The sequence below is a fragment of the Natator depressus genome, chromosome 16, assembly GCF_965152275.1.
Source record: "Natator depressus isolate rNatDep1 chromosome 16, rNatDep2.hap1, whole genome shotgun sequence".
Classification (NCBI taxonomy): domain Eukaryota; kingdom Metazoa; phylum Chordata; order Testudines; family Cheloniidae; genus Natator; species Natator depressus.
In genome coordinates this window covers 18,272,374-18,284,625 of record NC_134249.1, presented here as the reverse complement: position 1 = coordinate 18,284,625, position 12,252 = coordinate 18,272,374, and the positions used below count along the sequence as shown (strand labels likewise).

At 46.4% G+C, this 12,252-nt stretch overlaps 1 protein-coding gene across 2 annotated transcripts in view; it reads left to right on the top strand.

Moving 5' to 3' along the window:
• Positions 1 to 12,252, top strand: part of VAV2 (vav guanine nucleotide exchange factor 2) — a 312,388-nt gene that overhangs the window by 46,928 nt on the left and 253,208 nt on the right. The gene's annotated exons all lie outside the window — the stretch shown is intronic.

Here is a 12,252-nt window from a genome sequence, read left to right as displayed (position 1 = left end):
CTCAGGTGGGGAAAAGAAGGAACGGGGGAGGAACAGAGAAAAAGGTTTCTTCAAGGCAGAAGGTTTGGACTTCAGCATATTTAATAGGTTATTCGCAGCAGCTGCCTGTGTTCATCACAGCACATGGACTGTTATCCTTCTGTGAAAGACCTTTTCCCTTTGAGAGAGTATGCAAGAGTCAAACTCTCCCGTGAGCTGGTGAGGATTTTTCTTATAATTATGTCTGTTTTGCTCATTTGTGTGTGACTTTTCCTATTTTTTAAAAAAACCAATAAATACAATGAAAACCCTGGACAAACAGGGAGCTGTTCTGTTTCCATTTCAAAATATGAAATCTGTATTTTTTTTATTCACCTGTCACTAAAAAGAAACTGGCACCCACCACTCAATCCCCTGCCCCCTTGTAACAATTCTGGAACTGAGACAGTGCCTTCTATTCTGTTCATTAACTTGGTATGAGATGACCGTAGTAACACAAGGCCACAGTTGAGATTTGGGATCTCTTTGTGCCTGCTCATACCTGGAGCAAGAAACAGTCCTTACCCAGGAGAGCTTGCAATCTAGGAGACCCAACAAAGGGTGGGAGAAAGGTAGGATTATCTCCTTTTGACAGAAGAGAAACTGAAGCACGGGGAACTGAGTCCAAGAGGGAGTCTATGGAAATGTGAAGAATTGAACTCACCCAAATCTCCTGAGTCTCAATCCAGTGTCTTAACCAGAAACCTGTCCTTTTGCTCAGCACTTTGAGACCCTCAGCTGAAATAAATACCTAGCAACCACCTATACTTTGGATGATTGAAGAGCTACAAAAGCATGAATAACTCCTAACCCTGCTGTAACTTCTATTACCCCCATTTTATAGATGGAGGGGAAACTGAGGCAGCGAAACCTTGATTGACTTGCCCGAGCTTGCACAATGGGTCTGCAGCAGTGTCATACATATAGCTCAAGATGTTTTAACTCCTAGCCCTGTGCTTCAACCACTAGCTTACTTTCTCTTTTCAAATAATAAAAAAGTTTGAATACTTTGATTTATTTTTTTAAATGCATCCTTTAAACACTTTGCTTCCCAGGCTCTCTCCTGTGCAGAGTTTCAGCCCGAATGAGTGTTGTGAGGGTAAAATAATTTTGCTATGGAATAGGAAGTTCTGTTGCAAGCTTTAAATGCAGGTTACTGGCCTTTTAAGCAACCTTCAGCGCTTGTTTGTGTGGGAATGCTTAGGAAAGTGAAGCCCAGTTCACCGAAGATGTGAATTTTAGGTGCATAAGTTAAAGCACATTAAACCCTTATGTGGGTGCTCTCTGTCAGAAGGAAGTGGCCTTAGTTTGCTGTAGCTTAAGTTTAAACTTTCGTGTTTCACGTCATACTTTTGGTTATTTCAGCTTAACTTTTCTTAGACTCCCCATATCGACAAACTCTCTGCATTTCCTAAAGGAAATGATTGAACTCCACCGTTGCATACTCTTCATCCCTCCAGTCCTAAAACCTCATAAGTTGCGGGGAGAGGGAAAGCTTCTGTGAGGTCCATGCGTAGTGTTTCAGCTTCATTAATCAGCTTTGCTAAATGGCATATTCCTAGCCCATGAGCGTTCTACAAAGGGAATGTCTTTCAAATGGGGAAAAATTATAGCCTGCTTCGCACTAAATTGTTCAAGAATAATTCTGGTCCCCACTTCTCAACAGATAAATCTGAAGTCGTAACAACCAGAAATGTAATCTGTCTGTCCAAAATAATTGATGAGCTGCAGCTTGAATCTAAACCTAAATGGGCTTTAAATGAGAAAATGCTGGAGACTGTGGCACTATATATCATCTCCGAGGCTGCTGCTTTGTATGAGAGAGACAGTGGGGCAAATCGAGAACGAATGAAGCTATGGAGGATTTGACGCGATTGGTCGTGTCCTGTCAGCTCTGATTGTCTTTCAGATTTCTTCTGCTTCTGGAATTTGCTGAGTAACGCCTTCGTTCGGCGGTTAGCTGCATGGAGCAGAATCTAACTTTAAACTCCGTTCCCCATGGCCCCTTATGGGCCATGCAGGGCAGTGTGTTCCAGCCATGCCCCCTCTGGCTGACCCTGACATGCTTCCAACACACCCTCTATACCTGGGGCTGTAGCAAGGCCCGTGCAGAGCTCTTCTGCCAACCCTGCCCCAGCCAAGGAGAAACCCCTGCACAGGGTGTGTTCTCTGGGGTTCATGTCCTCCTTTCTGCCCTCTCCTAGGGCCCCTCTACGATGCCAGAGTGGCATAAAGGGGTCTTAATGTAACTGGCAGTTGAGGCCCATTGAGTCTCAAGAAAGGCTTAAGCTTGTGCTGTATGATGATACCTGCTGTCCCATTAATCATTGTGAATTTGTACATTTCATCTATTGAGCTCTATGGTGGTGACTCTTCCCTCTGCGCCCCCCCCCCCCCGCCCAAAATCTGGTCTTTGTTTCACTGACATAAAAGCAGTGATTGAACAGATGCACATGGCCTCCTGCTAGAGGTTTCCTTTGGCTCGGTGCTTCTGAGCTGTGCTCGCCGCAAGATAAGGGGAAATCTTACATCACGGTCAGGAAGTGCTAAAGAAAGTTCCTTTCGTCATTCGTCACCGCGTTATCTTCAGCGTTAAAGCTGCAACATTCCTTGCATGCTGCAGCGTCCATTTAAAGCCCACAGCTTGGACCGAGTCCAGTCGGCAACATGGCTTGATGCCCAGCCCTCCAGTTCTATTGTGTGTAACACATCCCCTCCAATGTACTTCCTCCCTGAAGAGTTAACGCCGGCCTCATGAATTCCCTGCTGTAGAAAAGTCCTACCTTGCTTGGGAGCCGAAGCTACCACCTTTATGAATCCCATCCCATCCATCATACTGTCTGCCCCATTCTTTCCTCCTAGCTTCTTTACTGGTTTATTAAATTTCTCTTTGAGAGCTTTCAGACTGCCCACTAGCCTCCACATCAAAAGCACTTATGATACCGTCGTCTAAATGCAATGACTCCGGATACAATGATGCTGGTGCTGGAAGTCATTCATTTATTACACAGCTGCCGGGGTGAGTGTCCTGTTCTGCCTTCCAAGGTTGGGGCCCTCAGGGTGTGAGGAAAATATTAACGATAAACTAAAATATTGCTGCCCGGAGAGTTCATTTTCCTGAACAAAAGAATCTCTCAAACATTCGAGGTATATTGGCTTTTGAGAAGCTCAGGGGTATTTGGTGTTTTATATTGATTGGTCCCTCCTCTGTAGTGTTAAAGGAAGGACAAGAATGCTGGGGGCGATGAGAAGCTATTTTCATTTGGTTGATTCCGGTAGCACTCGCAATGTACTAGACCTTTACCCACGAGCTTGGGAAAGTCTTACCATGGGGAAGCGCAGCTGGCCCAGGTGTTACTGTTTCTAGTCATAGAGAGAGTCTCATGATGACTGGTGATGGGGTAGGATAAATGAGAAGGGATGTGGGCTAATCTCAAGCGTTCAACCTGTTGAGGAAATGTGAGTCTCCTTGCTCTTATTGTTAGCTCTGTACTCTGACACCCTTCATCCATGCCAACCGCACAAAATTTAGCTAAGGACTTTGGGCCAGATGCTCAATTGGTGCAAATCAATATAGCTCCAGCTGGAGTGAGAGGTTTATCAATTTATACTGGCTGAGGACCTGGTCCTTTGTATTCAGGGCTTAAATTCAGCTGGAGCCATACAGAGCTGAGATCTGGAAAATATTTTCAAACCTTTGGGAGCACTCCCCCCCCAGGGGGCTGAAGCCCTGAGCCCCAAATGTTGGGGGGGGGGCCTCCAGGAAATGAATTTAAGCCCTGCTTCTATTTATCACCTTTCATGACAAAGAATGCAAAATAGGGGTGTGTGTGGGTGGGTGTAAATTGCTTAATCTTTGAGGAGAGAGATGGCAGCCATCTGATGTACAATGCACCACAGCCATTGTGGGAGGGGAAGAGTTTATGGAGAAGATGGTATGATGGGATAACATGATTTTGGCAATTAATTGATCTTGAAATATTTGTGGTAAATAGGCCCAATGGCTTGTGATGGGATGTTAGATGGGGTGGGATCTGAGTTACTCCAGAGAATTCTTTTCTGGGTATCTGGCTGGTGAATCTTGCCCATATGCTCACGGTTTAGCTGATCACCATATTTAGGGTCGGGAAGGAATTTTCCTCCAGGGCAGATTGGAAGAGGCCCTGTAGGTTTTTTGCCTTCCTCTGTTGCATGGGGCACGGGTCACTTGCTGGAGGATTCTCTGCTCCTTGAAGTCTTTAAACCATGATTTGAGGACTTCAATAGCTCAGACATAGGTGAGAGGTTTTTCGCAGGAGTGGGTGGGTGAGATTCTGTGGCCTGCGTTGTGCAGGAGGTCAGACTAGATGATCATAATGGTCCCTTCTGACCTTAATATCTATGAATCTATGAGTTGACTCTGGACGCTCTGGTAAATCCTCTGTTTAGGGAATGTACGGGGTCACGCACAGCAGCCAAGGCTGTGCTTTTTAAGGCTTTTGCTGGAAGACCCCCACCTCGCCCTCCCTGACAACTGCAAAGAAGTCCATTTATCTATGTTGGAAGGGTGAGGGACTGAGTGGGCCTTGCTATGGTTCTGTGAGTAGGGTCTAGGTACTTGAGACCTGTTGGCTAGACAACCAAACCATTCCCCTTCCACTGTTTAGCAAATACGGACTCAAATGAGAGGGAGGGTGGCCATATGGTTAAGGTGCTGGACGGGGACTCCAGTCTGGGTTGATTTCCTAACTCTGACACCAACTCCCTTTGTGCCCTTGGGCAGGTCAGTCTCTCTGTGCCTCAGTTTCCCCTTCTGTACAATGGGGATGGTAATCCTTTCTTTCTCCCACTTTTAAATCTGTCATCTTTATGGATTACTGTAAAATCTTCGGAGCAGGGATTATTTCTTACATGTGTATAGCACCTCACGCAAGAGAGCCCTGATCTTGGCTGGGAATTCTAGGTGCTACGGGAATAGAATTAATAAATAAGTAAGATCCATAGGCGGCGGGTATAAGAGGCCTCCCCAGCCAGCCGCCTTTGGAGTGCGCCACTGCCAAATGTTGGGGGGGGGGGGGGCTGCCCTGCCTATGGCCATGGCCCTGCCCATATTCCACCCCCAGGTCCCACTCCTGCTCGTCCTCTTTCCTCCGAAGCTCCGCCTATTCCCCTCCCTGCTCCACCAGCATGGGGCCTCGCAGGAGAGGGTGAATAGGGGTGTGTGTGTGTGTGTGTGTGAGAGCAGTGAGCTGCAGGCTGGTGGGAGGGCAGGGGAGGTGGTAAAGAGGCGTGAGCAGCAGGGAGGGAGCCAAGCGGGGCTGGGCGTGTAGCGTGGGTGGGGCTTCGGGGGGAGGAGGCTGAGCGGGGCCGGGGCCATGGACCGGGCACACACAACCTCCCCAGTGCAGAAGTTATGCACCGCCCATGGCAAGCTCCTTGCTTGACTCACTGCTTTTCTGGGTGAAACCGGACCGAACGTTTCCTTCCTCACAGACATGTAACGACCAAATAATCCCTCTGCATTTCACTAGCTTATGCAGCCACCTCGAGGGTTTGGCTCCTCTTTTTTTTTTTTTAAACAAGGTCTCTCAGGATTTGTAATTGATTGAGGCTGAGAAGTAGGCTAGTCTGCCAGGGAAGTGCAGCTGTTTGTGCGCGGCTGCCGATATCTCTGCTGTATGGGCTATGTGCCAGCTTACTTAAGGTCAGGTTGCAACAGAGATCCATTAGGCTAAACCCAGACTACAAGGGGAACGACTGTTTTTCTTGAGGCACTTCCTTCGATAGCCTTGTGGTTGGGATTTTTTTGCTTTTCCTTTGTCTCAGGTGCTGAATGCTAATGAGGCTGGAATCCGGCTGGAACCTAAAGTAGTTGGTTTGGTTTTAATTAGATGATAAAACTTACTTTTCTCTTGTTTACTCAATAAGGAGTTGGTCCGGGAACTCTTCAGTTCCTGCTTATTCAAATATTTCCATGGGATTGCTTGTGTGAGGTAGGGCTGTGGGACTGAGGCCTAACTGGGGGAATGCAGATAACCTTGCTGACATTATAACTGGACTAAGGACAGGAAAGGAACTGTGAGTTCACATAGAATGTATGTGGAAGGGTGGGCACGTAGGATCATGGGTGGCCCATTTCAGCAATATTAAGGAACATCAAGCAGCAAGTTATACTTAAGTGCACCAAGCCCAAGTATACTCAGCAGTGTTGCAGAATCTACATTGGGATGCAGAACTGTGCTCCTGATTTTAAACTTTAATTAAAAATATATGGTGTTCTGAAACCTCACGGTTGTGAAGAAAGCCTTTGAAATGTGATCAGGATGTAAGCTGGTGCGGGGTTGCCTGCCTGGGTCTTGAAGCAAAATCACTCTGAGCAGTGAACTGCCATGTTCATCTCGACGAATCATGAACTCTGAAACCTAATGCCAACTTGAAAATATCCCCCTGTTTTTCTGCTGATTGGCTGGACGTCTCTGAAAAGCCAATGTAGCTCTCACTGCTGAATGAAGTGGTGGGGTTGGGGAGGTGGGGTGGGCCAGGCTGCTGGTTTCTGGGGCATTCGGCGTTTTAATCTCCGTCTCTCCCCAGCTTTACCTTCATGTTCATTCCATCCACAAAAGGGGACTGGAAAAGGAGTTGCATCAATGTGCCAAACCTCTCAACAGCTTCCTGACTGCCACCAGCCCAAATACTCCCACTTGTCCCCTCCTCCACTTTCCCGCAACGTTCTTCCAATGCAGTTATATGCTTGCAGTACAGAGTTTTGTGGCAAGCTGAAAATTTGGCAGCAGCCCAAAATAAATCCGATTTTATATGAAAGCAAATAACCCAAGGAGCCACTGTACTGATTAAATCCAGTACAACAATAAATAATACAGTGAAAAGCTTCATTTAGGAAGAAAATATAGCCAGAAGCTGCTGCCGCACATCCGAGTCCCAGAAATTGGGGAGTCTTGCTATGGAATTTAGGACCAGCTTGCTGCAGAGCGTGTGTGGGGGATATGGGTGTGGCTGCAAAGAGGAAAGGTCATCTTCCCCTTTGGAAATTAGGGTCCTGGATGGTAGTGGAACAGACTGTAGCTGGCTGCAGTTTACAGCCGACTCTCATTGCTGTGTTCTGGAATACTTCCATAAAAATCAGCTCAGTTGTTTAAATACAAGCCTTCATTTGCTTTATTGCGAAGAACAGCACAGTGGGGTCATGACTGTAATGACGATTCCATGTCTGAAGAAAGCCAGTAATTGGGGGACTCGTTCAATGTAGTTTGTGTAACAGAGGGCCCATTACAGCCCTCCTAGGATCATACTCTTAATCAGAGCTGACCAAAGAATCTTAATTCTTGTTCTGCTTGGCTTCAAGGACTAATTTCATTCTATTAAACATATTTCTTGCTCTCCCCTGCACTCTGCTGAAGGTTTATCCCCAGGCCCTTCCTGGTTTTAAATTCTTCATTGGCTAGCTAAGGACTGACAGGATGTAGCCCCCAAATCTTTCACAACTCCACTAACTCCTGCCGTAGTGCTGTTCCAGCAAGGTCAGCGCTTTCAAAGGCAGTGTCTTCTCCAGACAAGGTTGTGCTAGGAGATGCTGATTTCCGTAAGGCTGTGGAAATTGCGTTTGTCACTGGAGGTGTGCGCTTTCACAACTAATTGGGAAAGGTGGTGTTGGGTTTTCTCGTTCCTTGTGCGAGTCACCAGCCATGCTGATGTGCAGCATGTGGAACTGACAATTAAGGAAAATCAGTTTCCCCCCCCCCCCCCAAAACCGCATGATGTGTCTGTTTCATCTGAGAGCAGCTCTCATTACTGATGTTTATGTAGGCTCTTCAGAGCCTCTGCGTTGGGTGAAGTGTTCGTCCAGGATGAAGGGCTGAGCCTCCTCTCTTGCTTGAGTGTAGATCCTCTATTCCAGTAGGAGCTGTGAGGACAAACCACCATACTAGTTTTAAAATGGAGCTTAATACATTTCTGAATGGGATCATACAATGGGGGTGCTGGGATAGAAGGGGACTGGACTCCATGATCAGGAGGTCCCCTCCAGTCCTATGTTGGTGGTGCTTCACGCAGCTAGATAGTACAGGTGTAGAGTTACTGGAGTAGTGGATCAACCCCTATATTATCACCAGTAGGGGTGGCGGTGGATTAAGAGGTATAGGCAATGGAGAGATGAGCACAAATGAGATTTGAGAGGAGTTTGGAGGGGAAGGGGGTTTAAGTTCATGTCCTTGTCATAATCTTTCTTAAAGGCGATTTCCGTCTGAAATGTGTGCAATGGAAGAGAGGGGAGCATTCAGAAGGAGCTGAGGGCATTCAGCGCCCACAGCCCTTCTCCTGCAGCGCACTAGGAATGAATGGTGGGATTGTTCAGCTGTGGAGGTGCCAGCTCTTGGTCTGGGAGCTTTCAGGGAGCCAAGAGTCAGAACAGCACAGTTAGCTGCCAGGCTTCCTAAATAAATCTCTGCCGTGGCCAAAAGGCTTTTATGTTGATTTCACCATGTGGGACACTTGAAAGAAACCTCAGCACTTCCTCTCTGTTCTCCAGACAGTCTGTGCACTTCTTCGTGAGCCTGTGTGATCCATTACAAATAGGGACAGCAGGACTCCAGGGCAAGAGAAAGCAAGAATGCAACAAATGTTACTGTCCTCGCGGAGTGTGGAACTCCCACCTGCCTTAGGATTGAGGGAGGTAGAAGGACCTCAAGGCTCCAGTTGAGCAAGGTACCCAGTCACGTGAGCTGTAGCTCATGAAAGCTTATGCTCAAATAAATTTAAGTCTTAAGGAGCCACAAGTACTCCTTTTCTCTTAGCTCTAAGCTTGTGAGTAGTCCCAGTGATGTTAAGTTAGGCGTGGGCTAAAGTACTCTGCTGAACTGGGCCCTTACATGGATTTTGATGTGAATTGCTTGCTTGCATGCTGCTAGCCATTGCAAACACCCTGTGACAGTGTACTCAGCCGGTTGTAGCTAATTATTAACATGTGGAACTTCTATTGCACCATCTAAACCAAAGATTTAACAATCTTTCAGAAACGTTTTTGAAATGCCTCAGTGTCCATGTGAAGTGGATAAGTGTAAGTATTCTATAGATGGGGATACCGAGGTTATGTTTGTACTGTAGCAAGGTTAGAAGCAGTTGTTAATTGGCTCTCTTTAATACAGGAGTCGGAGTTGTAGAGATGAAGGCAGGTTTTGTGTTAAGACACTTGACTGATACTCAAGACCTAGGCTAAGTTCCCAGCTCTGTGGCATACTTCTGGGTGGGCAAATTTTTTAACCTTGCTCTGTCTCCAATTCCCCTTCTGTAAAATGGGGACAATTCTAATTTCCTACCACACAGTGCTGTGGTGAAGATGAATTCATTGACTGTATAGTGCTTGAATGCTAACATGCTGAAGGCCATCTAAGTGTGTTGGTAGAAAGTTTTCCTTTTTCCATCAACCGTTTCAGGGGCTCTTTAAATGGCTGGTTGGATTCTTCCTGGACTCTTGTCATCTATGTGAACTCGGCAACTGTCTGATTGCATATTCGCTGTGGTGTTTGATGTTTTCCGCAGATATTACCTGGAGCACTAATTTAGCAACTGGTAGTGGGGCCACTGGCATGATAGTTTCCAAATTTGAATAAGATGCACAATGACAGCAGCAGGTAGCTCTTGTTTGATGGGGTTTTTAAAAAATATTTTTGCTCTTTGCTCATCTCCAGTGAGATGACATTAGCTAGGTTGGATAGAACTAATCTTAAAATCTTGTTATGGCTCATGTCCACTCGCCAGAAAAAATACTGTCAGGAGAAGACTTCTAGTTTGCTTTGATGCTGTGCTTGCTCCTTGATCTTTCTGAACTCAGATGCTGTGAAGTTGACTTCTTCAAAGAATTTGAACTGAAATTCTACAGCACAGATCTTGGGGGTTCAGTTTTAAGTCCTCTGACTGCAAGGAGAGATTTTTGAATCCACTGCTGCGAGAGACAGTCATTCTTGTCCATAGATGCCAACCCTTATTTCTGCCTGTGCATTGGGACAACAGGGTGAGGCGGATGCTATGAATACTGCAAAAGGGGAAGGCAATTTTTTTGCATTCAGGATTATGAAAGGAAGCTCGCTTGTTGTCATCTGTAATTATGGTTAAAACCTGTGTCATTAACTTTTCAAATTGGAGGCTTAAAAGGATTTAAAGTAAATACTTAGTGGAAATTTGAGATGAATGAGATGTTAACAAAAAAACAAATCCCTTCTATAAGCAAATTAGTTTTGCATAGGCTGAAAGCGCCTGCAGAAGCCTGGAAGACTGAGGTGTACTATGAAGCCTATGCATTGGGACACCCACCCACCAGTATATATGTTGTAAGACAATTCTGTAGAGGCTTTCAGTCTATCAGAGTGTTAATTTTGTCTTTTCAATCACAAACACGATCATTCTGCCCCCTGGGTCTGTTCAACTAATGAGAATGTTCGGAGTTTATAATGATTCTGATGATGTAATACCCCTAGCCTGTGTTTTATTGGTTGAGCTTTATTGCCTACTGCTGGAGCTGCGTGGGCGGAACTAGACAATCTCCCTGTTTTGCCTAGTTAAATTAGTTCCTCATTAATGAAGTGGTCTTTCTAATCCACTGCCTGACTAGGGTTGCCATCTTTCTACTCTCACAAAACCAAACACCCCTGTCCTGCCCTGCCTCTCTTCTGAGGCCCCGCCCCCACCCACTCCATCCCCTCTCCCTCCGTTCACTCTCCCCACCCTTACTCACTTGCTCATTTTCACTGGGCTGGGGGTTGGGTTGAAGAGTGGGGGGCTGAGAGCTCTGACGGGGGGTGTGGGTTCTGGTGTGGGGCCAGGGATGAGGTGTTTGGGGTGTAGGAGGGGGCTTTGGGCTGGGACTGTGGGGTTTGGAGGGGGATCAGGGCTAGGGCTGGGGCAGGGGGTTGGGGCATGGGGGGGGGAGTCAGGGGTGCAGGCTCCAGGTGGCGCTTACCTCAAGCAGCTCCCAGAAGCAGCAGCACATCCCCCCCCCAATCCGGCTCCTACGCGGAGGCGCAGCCAGGTGGCTCTGTGCACTGCCCCATTTGCAGGCACCTCATTGGCTGCCATTCCTGGCCAATGGGAGCTATATAGTTGGCGCTTGTGGCGGGGGCAGCACGAGGAGCCCCCTGGCTGCCCCTATGCATAGGAGCCGGAGGGGAGACATGCTGCTGCTTCCAGGAGCCGCACGGAGCCATGGCAAGCAGGGAGCCTGCCTTGTCCCACTCTGCCACTGACCAGACTTCTAACGGCCCGGTCAGCAGTGCTGACCAGAGCTTCCTTTTTGACTGGGCATTCCGGACACCTGGCAACCCTATGCCTGACCCCTTAAATATAACCCCAAATGCAATAATATTTATAGGCACACTTCGTGCAGTTTTCTTTGTGGAGATATGGGTTGGCCAAGGAGGTTATGGTTTGATTCTTTGCAAATCTTTTGTTTGGTAGGTTTTAAATTGCATATTTGTAAAGTTTGCAAGTAGTAATTTCTACCATGCTAAATTGGTCAATTGGGGACCATTAACAGTACTATGTGACTACAATGTTACTGACCCAATGCAAACTGTGTGGCTGGTGCAACCAAATATGCAATTTGAAACTTGCCCTGAGTAGTCATATGACATTATTTCTGTTCCTTGATTGGCTGATTTGTGTAACAATGTGAGAATTAGGAATATTTGTGAACCATTTGTCAATGAGCAAGTAATCCATGGAGAATTTTGCATAATGAGTACACTGGAGAATTTTGCATGGAAAACTTGCCAACAGAAAAAAGGTGAAATTAATTATTTGCTGCACAGTCATTCAGTCCGCTCTAATAAATAACATGGCTGAGAGCCAAACAACTGAAGCAACACCTTACTCCTCTCATCCCTTCCTTTCTTGTTGCCATACATTTAGTGTAGAAAGAGCCCTCTTTGTGTTCCCAGATTACAAGGTCATGCACACATGGTCACAGTGCAACAGTCCATTATTGCTATTGTCAAAGATGACATTTTTTTAAGAGACATTGGATTACTCAGCCAATTGAGCCATATGGCTAGTGGCTGAACAATCTTAAGTATTTTATGGTGGTCACAAACGAGACGAGAATTCAGATGGGCTAAAATTAATGATGACCAAAACTCTGTGAAAACAATCTTCACTGTGAGAGACTTGATGTGTTTATCTGTGATTTTTTTTTTTTTTTTTAAACTCACACCTAAGGCTCTCTGCTTAGTGACCTGCCTCTGATTT